This window comes from Ambystoma mexicanum, chromosome 1q (assembly GCF_040938575.1).
Source record: "Ambystoma mexicanum isolate Mex_15411 chromosome 1q, UKY_AmexF1_1, whole genome shotgun sequence".
NCBI classification, from domain to species: Eukaryota; Metazoa; Chordata; class Amphibia; order Caudata; family Ambystomatidae; genus Ambystoma; species Ambystoma mexicanum.
Genome location: NC_090922.1, coordinates 1,299,923,118 through 1,299,930,541, shown reverse-complemented (window position 1 = coordinate 1,299,930,541; position 7,424 = coordinate 1,299,923,118).

Sequence of the window (7,424 nt, the reverse complement as noted above, 5' to 3'; positions counted from 1 at the left end):
CGACCATGTTCATCAGACAAACTATCCCTATAGGCCACTGTATTTTTATTGGAATGGAACCTCCTATATCTCCACAGGCAGATTAATGCCATCATCAGCAGTGTTATGGCAGCAGGATCAAGAACTACATACCCTGTGTGAGAAACCAAAGGGTGTCTCACTTGCTAGTACCTTGGGATCTCTCTCTCAGGTGGCCTGGGCATGGCCATCGCCTTTGGATCCAGACCCAAGGGATGGAGCAGTGCGGGAGAATCTCCTGGATGAGGGATCTTTGGGAACTGGAGGTGAGGCAACAGATGGTGAGACGTGGAATTCCCCCCTTTCCCATGCCCATACCCCATCCTATTTCATTATTTTAGTGGAAATGTCCCATTAATAAGGTCAGGCAAACTCAGGCACTTGACCCTAATTACATATATCTGATACCCATTAGCTTCCCCCACACGGATAAAAGGCGGAACATTGAGACACACTCTGAGCAAGGTGAGTCACAAGAAGGAGCAGATCTTCTGGGCGAAGGCAAACCCACTGGAGCAGGACGACCAATTGAGGGACCAGAGCAAAGGGTATGGAAATCCTAAAGATCCCTGCAGGGGTCGTTGCCTCTGGGAAACCGTGAAGGGTACGTGGAGAAAGCCAAATTCCAGACAAGAAGAAATCTGCGTTGTGTTTCAAGGACGCCAGTGACCCTCCCGGGTGAACGGCAGAGTTGGGGAGGCGAGGCCAAGCCTGTGGTATTAACCTTGACTTGTGAATTAAAGCCGCGGAGAAAAGAAAGGAATGCACATAACCAGTTAATTAGCGAAAGCCATGCAAGTACCTATTAAGGAAAGACTAAAGTCGCAACAGTGTATCTCACAATTGGAGGTTGCGCGAGTTCTGATGAGATGCAAAAGAGAGCAAGCCAGTAGTGAACTTTAAATCCTACGGATAACTGTGAAGCCAGTGATACAGAGTAGTGGAGTATGGTCCGGCAAAAGGAAATAGCCCACGCAAAAGTGTCAGCGAAATGTTTGATGTCTTGTTATAAAGCGGCAAAGTCAACGCACTCTGAAATGCTCAATGGTCAAGCTTGATCCCGACGAAAGAGGAAGTTAGAAGGTCAATGCTTTGAGAGAAAGATTTCTTTGAACTTTTCTGATTGTGTTATGGAACTACTAAGACCAAGAAACACGGGGGCAAATAACATAAAAGTGAGCTGAAGTGAAAGTCGAAGTAGTCCTGTGGAGATCTATGAAAAAACCTTACACGCTCGAAAGTCATTGACATCAGTGAAAGGTCCGAGACTGACTGAGGGAGACTAGGAACGTGTAGTAAGTTAGGGGCAGAGATCCCCTAATGTATGTGAATGAAGCTTGGGGAAGGAAACCCCTGCAAGTTCTGTGATTGCGAGGTCTGAGCCTGGCTGAGGGAGATCTACGTTGTATCAGGTACTTTTTGTTGAGGGGTCCGAATCCAACTGAGGGAGACCTACGTGAACTATTGATGCCTTGAGAGGTCCGAGTCCAACAGAGAGAGACATACGTGAACGTTTGTTGAACTGTGAAAGAAAATTTTGTGAACTGAAAACAAGTGACTTTAACGTGGAAGGCCAAGCGGACCTCGACCCATGTTTTGAACAGCCTTTTTTTGGTAACCTGAGCCACAGTGTGTCATCCTGTGTACGGGGGCCGCCTTACTCTGTGCTGTCAAACGTGGGGAGGAGAAATGACTCAGCCACCTTGATCCTTTATGTTATAACACTCACTTCCCTTTGCATACGCATTCCCTGTCACACAATGTTAGTTTAAGAGATAGGGCGGGCATTAGGTTTTTTAGTATAGGCCATTTTGATTTGACATAGACTGACTCGAACTGTGTTTTCTTTATTATTTGATGGCAGAGACTACTCCCATCACAGCTATAGGGAAAAGTAGGAGTTTTCCAAACCACAAGAATTGAATAAAGGTTTTGAAACTTGTAGCTCTTGTGTCAGTGTAATATTTAGTATACCATGACTCCCTTAAACCTGCTGGAAACATGACAAATGCCCGCAGGAAAAGGTGGGCCAGTTTAACCATGAGCCATGACCAAGGGGGCAGGGTTCTGGTGGGGGCACGGGGAGGACGACAAGATCTTGCTCTACGCTGACAACCTCTTGTTCTATAACAGGGCGCCACAGCAAGACTGCCACCACATCACGCACACCGGACAGGAATACCAGATGGTCAGCAGCCTCAGGGTGAACTGAGAGAAGTCTATACGCATTCCACTCCAGGGGGAGGCGGGCGCTGTTCCTCAGAACTGCCCCTATCGGATGTCATACACAGGCTTCAAATACCTTGGCATACATGTGGGATCCAGTCTCAAAGACTTCATACATGCCAACATCCAACCTTTAACTGATAGGTTCACACAAGATGTTGTTCAGTGGAAATCCCTTCCGCTCACATTACTGAGGAAAGTGGCACTTTTTAAGATTGTAGCACTGCCCAGAAACATATGCATATTGTAGAATGTGCTACTCCATATTCCTCAGGCGTAATTTGACAAAGTGGAGGTTGCCCTTAGGAGTCTGCTGTGGGGAGGTGGACAGCCCTGCATTGCATTGGTCACATCACAGCGCCCAGTGTGGGAGGGGGGTATCAGACTGCCCAGTGGCCGGAGGTATTACTGGGCTGGCCAACTAGCAGTGGGAAAATTGGCTGTTTTGGGGAGTGAGAGATAAGCAATGTACGAGAGCTCTCAGATGTGATTGGGGAGGGAGGACTGGTCTATATTGCTGAAGTGCGTGTGAGGTTTGGTTTGCTAGTCTGAGCAGTACCAGCTCATCCCGGGCTGCGCAAATAGACAGCTGAAAAGCACATGTGTTCGACCCTAAAAAAAAAAAGCGTACAATGCACAGGGCTGTCTGGAGAAATGGGTCACATTTTGGGGAAATTAAGAGGGGGAGGGATAGGAGACAGGGGTCAAATCTTTTGCTGAATTCATTTTATTCACTTTTCCTCAGTCACCTTTCAATGCACTGCTCCTGGTATTCATGCTTGCCCTTTGATTTGCCAAATCTAAGTTCTTGACTGTTTTTGTTTTTCTTTATGTTGTTGTAACGTTTTAAAACAACACAATGTGGTTTAAAAAAGAAAATTGAAAATAGAACATTGGTAAATACCAGTGTTTGGATTTTGTGTCTGTAATAGATATGTGTTGTCATTTTTGTATAAAATATTTTATGAAGGCCTTGATTTTTTGGGCCAATGAAAGTGGATACGGGTTCTGTTGTAAAGAAGATATATTTGAGTCACTCTGGTACAAAATAAAAAACATGTTTTTATGAGAGATTAAAAAGTGTTATGGTACTAGTTTGAAAAGAAAGGGAGTATGATATAATAGTCTTGGCGAATTTCTGTTTTGTTTGCCTATATTTTACCTGGACGACCAAGGCTCACCAGGAACCCTTCACTAGAGATAATGATCAGAGCTGAGAAAGAAATGAAAATGGGGGAATTTTGGAAATATGTGACCTTTCCACTAGACTGTCTTGCTTTGTGCTTTTACCTCCAGGCACAGGAATCTGCTTGGATGTGTAATGGCATGGAGCGTCAGGCTTGGATACAGGTAAGAGAAATGCGGTCTCTGCCTCTGAAGCCTTGGTGCATTTGAGAAGTACAATTAGCTGTCCCTGCCTGAAATACCAGCTTGATGACCTGATAAAACCTACAGCAAAATAAGCAAACAACATGTTGTCAAGACTGACTGTTCGCAGCACCCATATCCAGAGACAGGCTGCCAAATTGGGCAATAATTTGCCTTCACCTTGTCACTTATTGGAAGATCATTTGGCCTTAAGGAAAACTTGGCTCAGGTCGTTTCGTATTTAGCTGTATGTCTTTTAATATTCTGCGTCTTGATGCCCCATTGGTGGCGAGATGGTGTTACGCGTTATAAATCCAATACATACATAGATACATACATCTGGAAGCATTGCATATATTGTGGGAACCTAGAACAGGGCATTAGGACAGGGCAGGCCCATCCAGGCATTATGTGAGGGCCTGCCGTGAGAAAGAAAGGCAGAGATCCTGTCTTATTGCCTTGCAGCACATTCTTGAACTAAAATCTCGCTCTCCCCTGCTCTTGGTATCCTCGTCATCTAGTGGCCCTCATTACAAGTCAGGCGTTAAGGGGTTAACGGCGCCGTAAAGAGCTTCGGCGCCGTTAAACCCTTAACGCCTGATTCACACTTTAACGCCTGCTTTTTGCAGGCGTTAAAGTCCAAGGCGCTAAGCGACCTTGGTGCTAATTACGGCACCGTAATTTACGGTGCCGTAATTAGCACCTTCCCCATCCCCATTATGCCCTATGGGGCAAAAATGGGAATGGGGAAGGGCAAGTGGTGAATGGGGAATTACCACCCCACTCACCTTGGAATGGGGCGGTAATTCCGCCATCCACCATGGCGGAATCCGGCATGGACCATGGTGCTGATAGCCCCCCCAAAAAGAAAATTCGACCATCTGACCTGTCGACCTTTTGATGTCGACCATTTGTCCTGTCGACCATTTAAATTCGACCAGTTGACCTACAACCCAATAGAGTTAGCTCAAAGTGATCCCGGTAAGATGTGTTTTGCGCAATGAGGGGAGTGTAGTCAGTGGGAATGACCAGGGGGATGTTGGGATGGAAATGTGTCTATCCCACCCCCCTGGGCGCTTTAAGGTGAGGCAAACCCTGTATGAAGTCATGTAGTGTACAAGGGGGGAGAGAACCATGCTGTGAAACTCAGCACGGATATAATATTGCAAGAACGATAGCGGCATAGACTCAGTGTGTTCATAGAAAGAAATGCCATTTTGTAGTTATGGTGGATGCATAGCATGGCAGGGACATACGGCACAACATTAGCTCCCTGGAAGGACTCGACTAGGCCCAGACCATTAAGACGAGATTTGTCCACATAGCCAGTTCTCACGGAAGCTTCCCCTTGTCCCTTCATTGTTGCAATTACTTAGTATCACTGGGAGGAATGCGCCCTGCAAGGCCGTGAGACAAGACCAGGCTCCTCACAGTGCCCATTCATCACAGTCAAGCTGTCAACAGACCTCTAACCCCCACCCAGCCTGCCCCGAGCCATGGCCCACACCACTGACCCTGTCCCCACACCCCTGCATTCTATGATAGTGAGTGACCCCAGACCCAGTCGTAAACCAAATGGCCATAAAAGATCCAAGCATATGCGACTGTTTCACCTCTCCACATAAACACGTTCTTTATAACACAAGGTACAGGGAAGAATACATTATAGATCAAAACGAGGGTGGAGGACTTGGGTGCGAGGGGTACGGTATCAACAAAGCACAGCATGTGTGGGTCAGGTTGACTGTATTTCATCCTCCCTTCCCCCTGGCACTAGTTCCCGAGCCTCCCAGGTGCATGTCACAGTGATGTACTAGGCTTAGTGTATCATAGCAGCTTTTGATAATTTATTTATTTATTTATTTTACATTTGTAGAGCGCACTGCAGCCCATAGACATCGAGGCGCTAAATAATGTAACTTATGCGAGACCTGACCTTCACTCCGTGGAGAGATGCATCCAGCTGACCCACGTGGGAACTGACAGATGGCAGAGAAGTGAACCAATTGTAGCCTGTCACACCTATGGAGCAGGCCCATGTATATGGTCTCACCAATCAGTGATGCCAGTTTTTACTGTAAAGAAATGATGTTTTCTCTCATTTTAAATCACTGCTTGTTCTAAGAGAAGCCAGAACGTTCTCGAGCAGCAGAGTCCTTTGCTGATATCTTTGCATTCTCTACAATTAAACCTTGTTATCTTTGCAAGCCACCTCTTGGCCTCATTTCCCTACAGGGTTATATTCAGTATGGCGTGAGCGTAAACAGGGACTTGCCTTTAGGGATTAGCATTTGCATGGTGGTCAATAGGGTATACACGCATTTCGCCGGCCTATTTTTGGTCGTGGTACTTTTCATCGCTGGATTTTACATCGCCAGAAATCCGTTTTTTTTATTTTTTTATTTTGGGGGGTGTTTTGTTGGGGTTGGGGTGTTATTATAATTGTAAGGTGGGGGTGTGGGGGGGAACCCCCCCAGAATAAAAAAAAACAAAAACAGGGTTTCTGGAGATGTAAAATCCGGCGATGAAAAGTACCATGACCAAAAATAGGTCGGCGAAATCACATAGAACCGTCAATAGGTGGGTGGAGTCACACAAAACATACTAGCTTTTTTGTCCTTCCTCACATTCCATTGCCCTCCTTTATGTACTGATATGCCAATAGTCTTGGCTTTACACAGATAAAATTATAATTCAATTTTAAATGTGGCACAAGCACTTTTTTACAATTTGTAAAGTTCAGCACCCAATTATCTGTATAAAGGCAGTGGATCCACAGATGTTTGGACTATAATTCCCATGATTCCTTGCCATTGACTATTCTGGCTAGGGCTGATGAGAGATGTGGATCAAAGCATCATGAGAGAGAAAGGTTGCAGACACCTGATTATTACTTTGCCACCTAAGGACAAGCATCTAACAAAATATTCAGCATTCACAGACATTTTACTCTGCCTGGAACTCAGTAGTGTGCTGGAGTTATCAATGAGCAAGAAGCCAAACCTTTATTCTAGATAAAATCTCATATTTCTCTAATCTAAAGACGGTATTTATTCCCTGAGATGGTATAGAATCCGGTTCTGGCCCAACCAGTGCATGCAAAGAAATCCATTATTGGATGGATGCAAATGTGTTTTACATTTTTAAAAGTGAATTTAACAGTGACTACAATTCATCTGATAGGCGATAGCTAGGATGACCTCGGAACACTCTGTTCCCCTATACTTGGCCTTTGACCTCTGACTAAGGGCAGTGTACAAAGCCTTGAGGAGCCACGTTCAGGTCCTACCCCTTCTCAATCAATGATGGTGACACCTGCTCACAGAGTTGTGGTCCTGGTGAACCTTTCCGCAGCAGCAGTCTGAAGCAACAGACTAGCTTGGCAGCAGAACCCTGGCACCAATATCTGCTGCCAGTCTGCGTGAACCAAGACCATCTGAATGTTCACAAGACCTGAAACACATCTGCATCAATTACAACGTGATTTATTCCCGCATTGATTTACACTGATGGCAGGAGACCACAGTGGCAGTGAAGGGGGTGATCAATCAAACCAATGGGATTTCACACAGCAAAGCATAACAGCATGGCAGGGCACGATAACATAGGACACCATAGCAAAGCACAGCATAACATAAACGCATAGCAAAGCATTGCATAACATAGCAGAGTAAATATTGCATAACATAAACATCAGGCAGAATGGGAGAATGTAGCAAGGCGTAGCATAATAATAATAATAATAATTAGTGTTCTTATATAGTGCTTCATGCCTCTAAGCGCTCCATTAACAAGTGGTGTTATTACCCCAT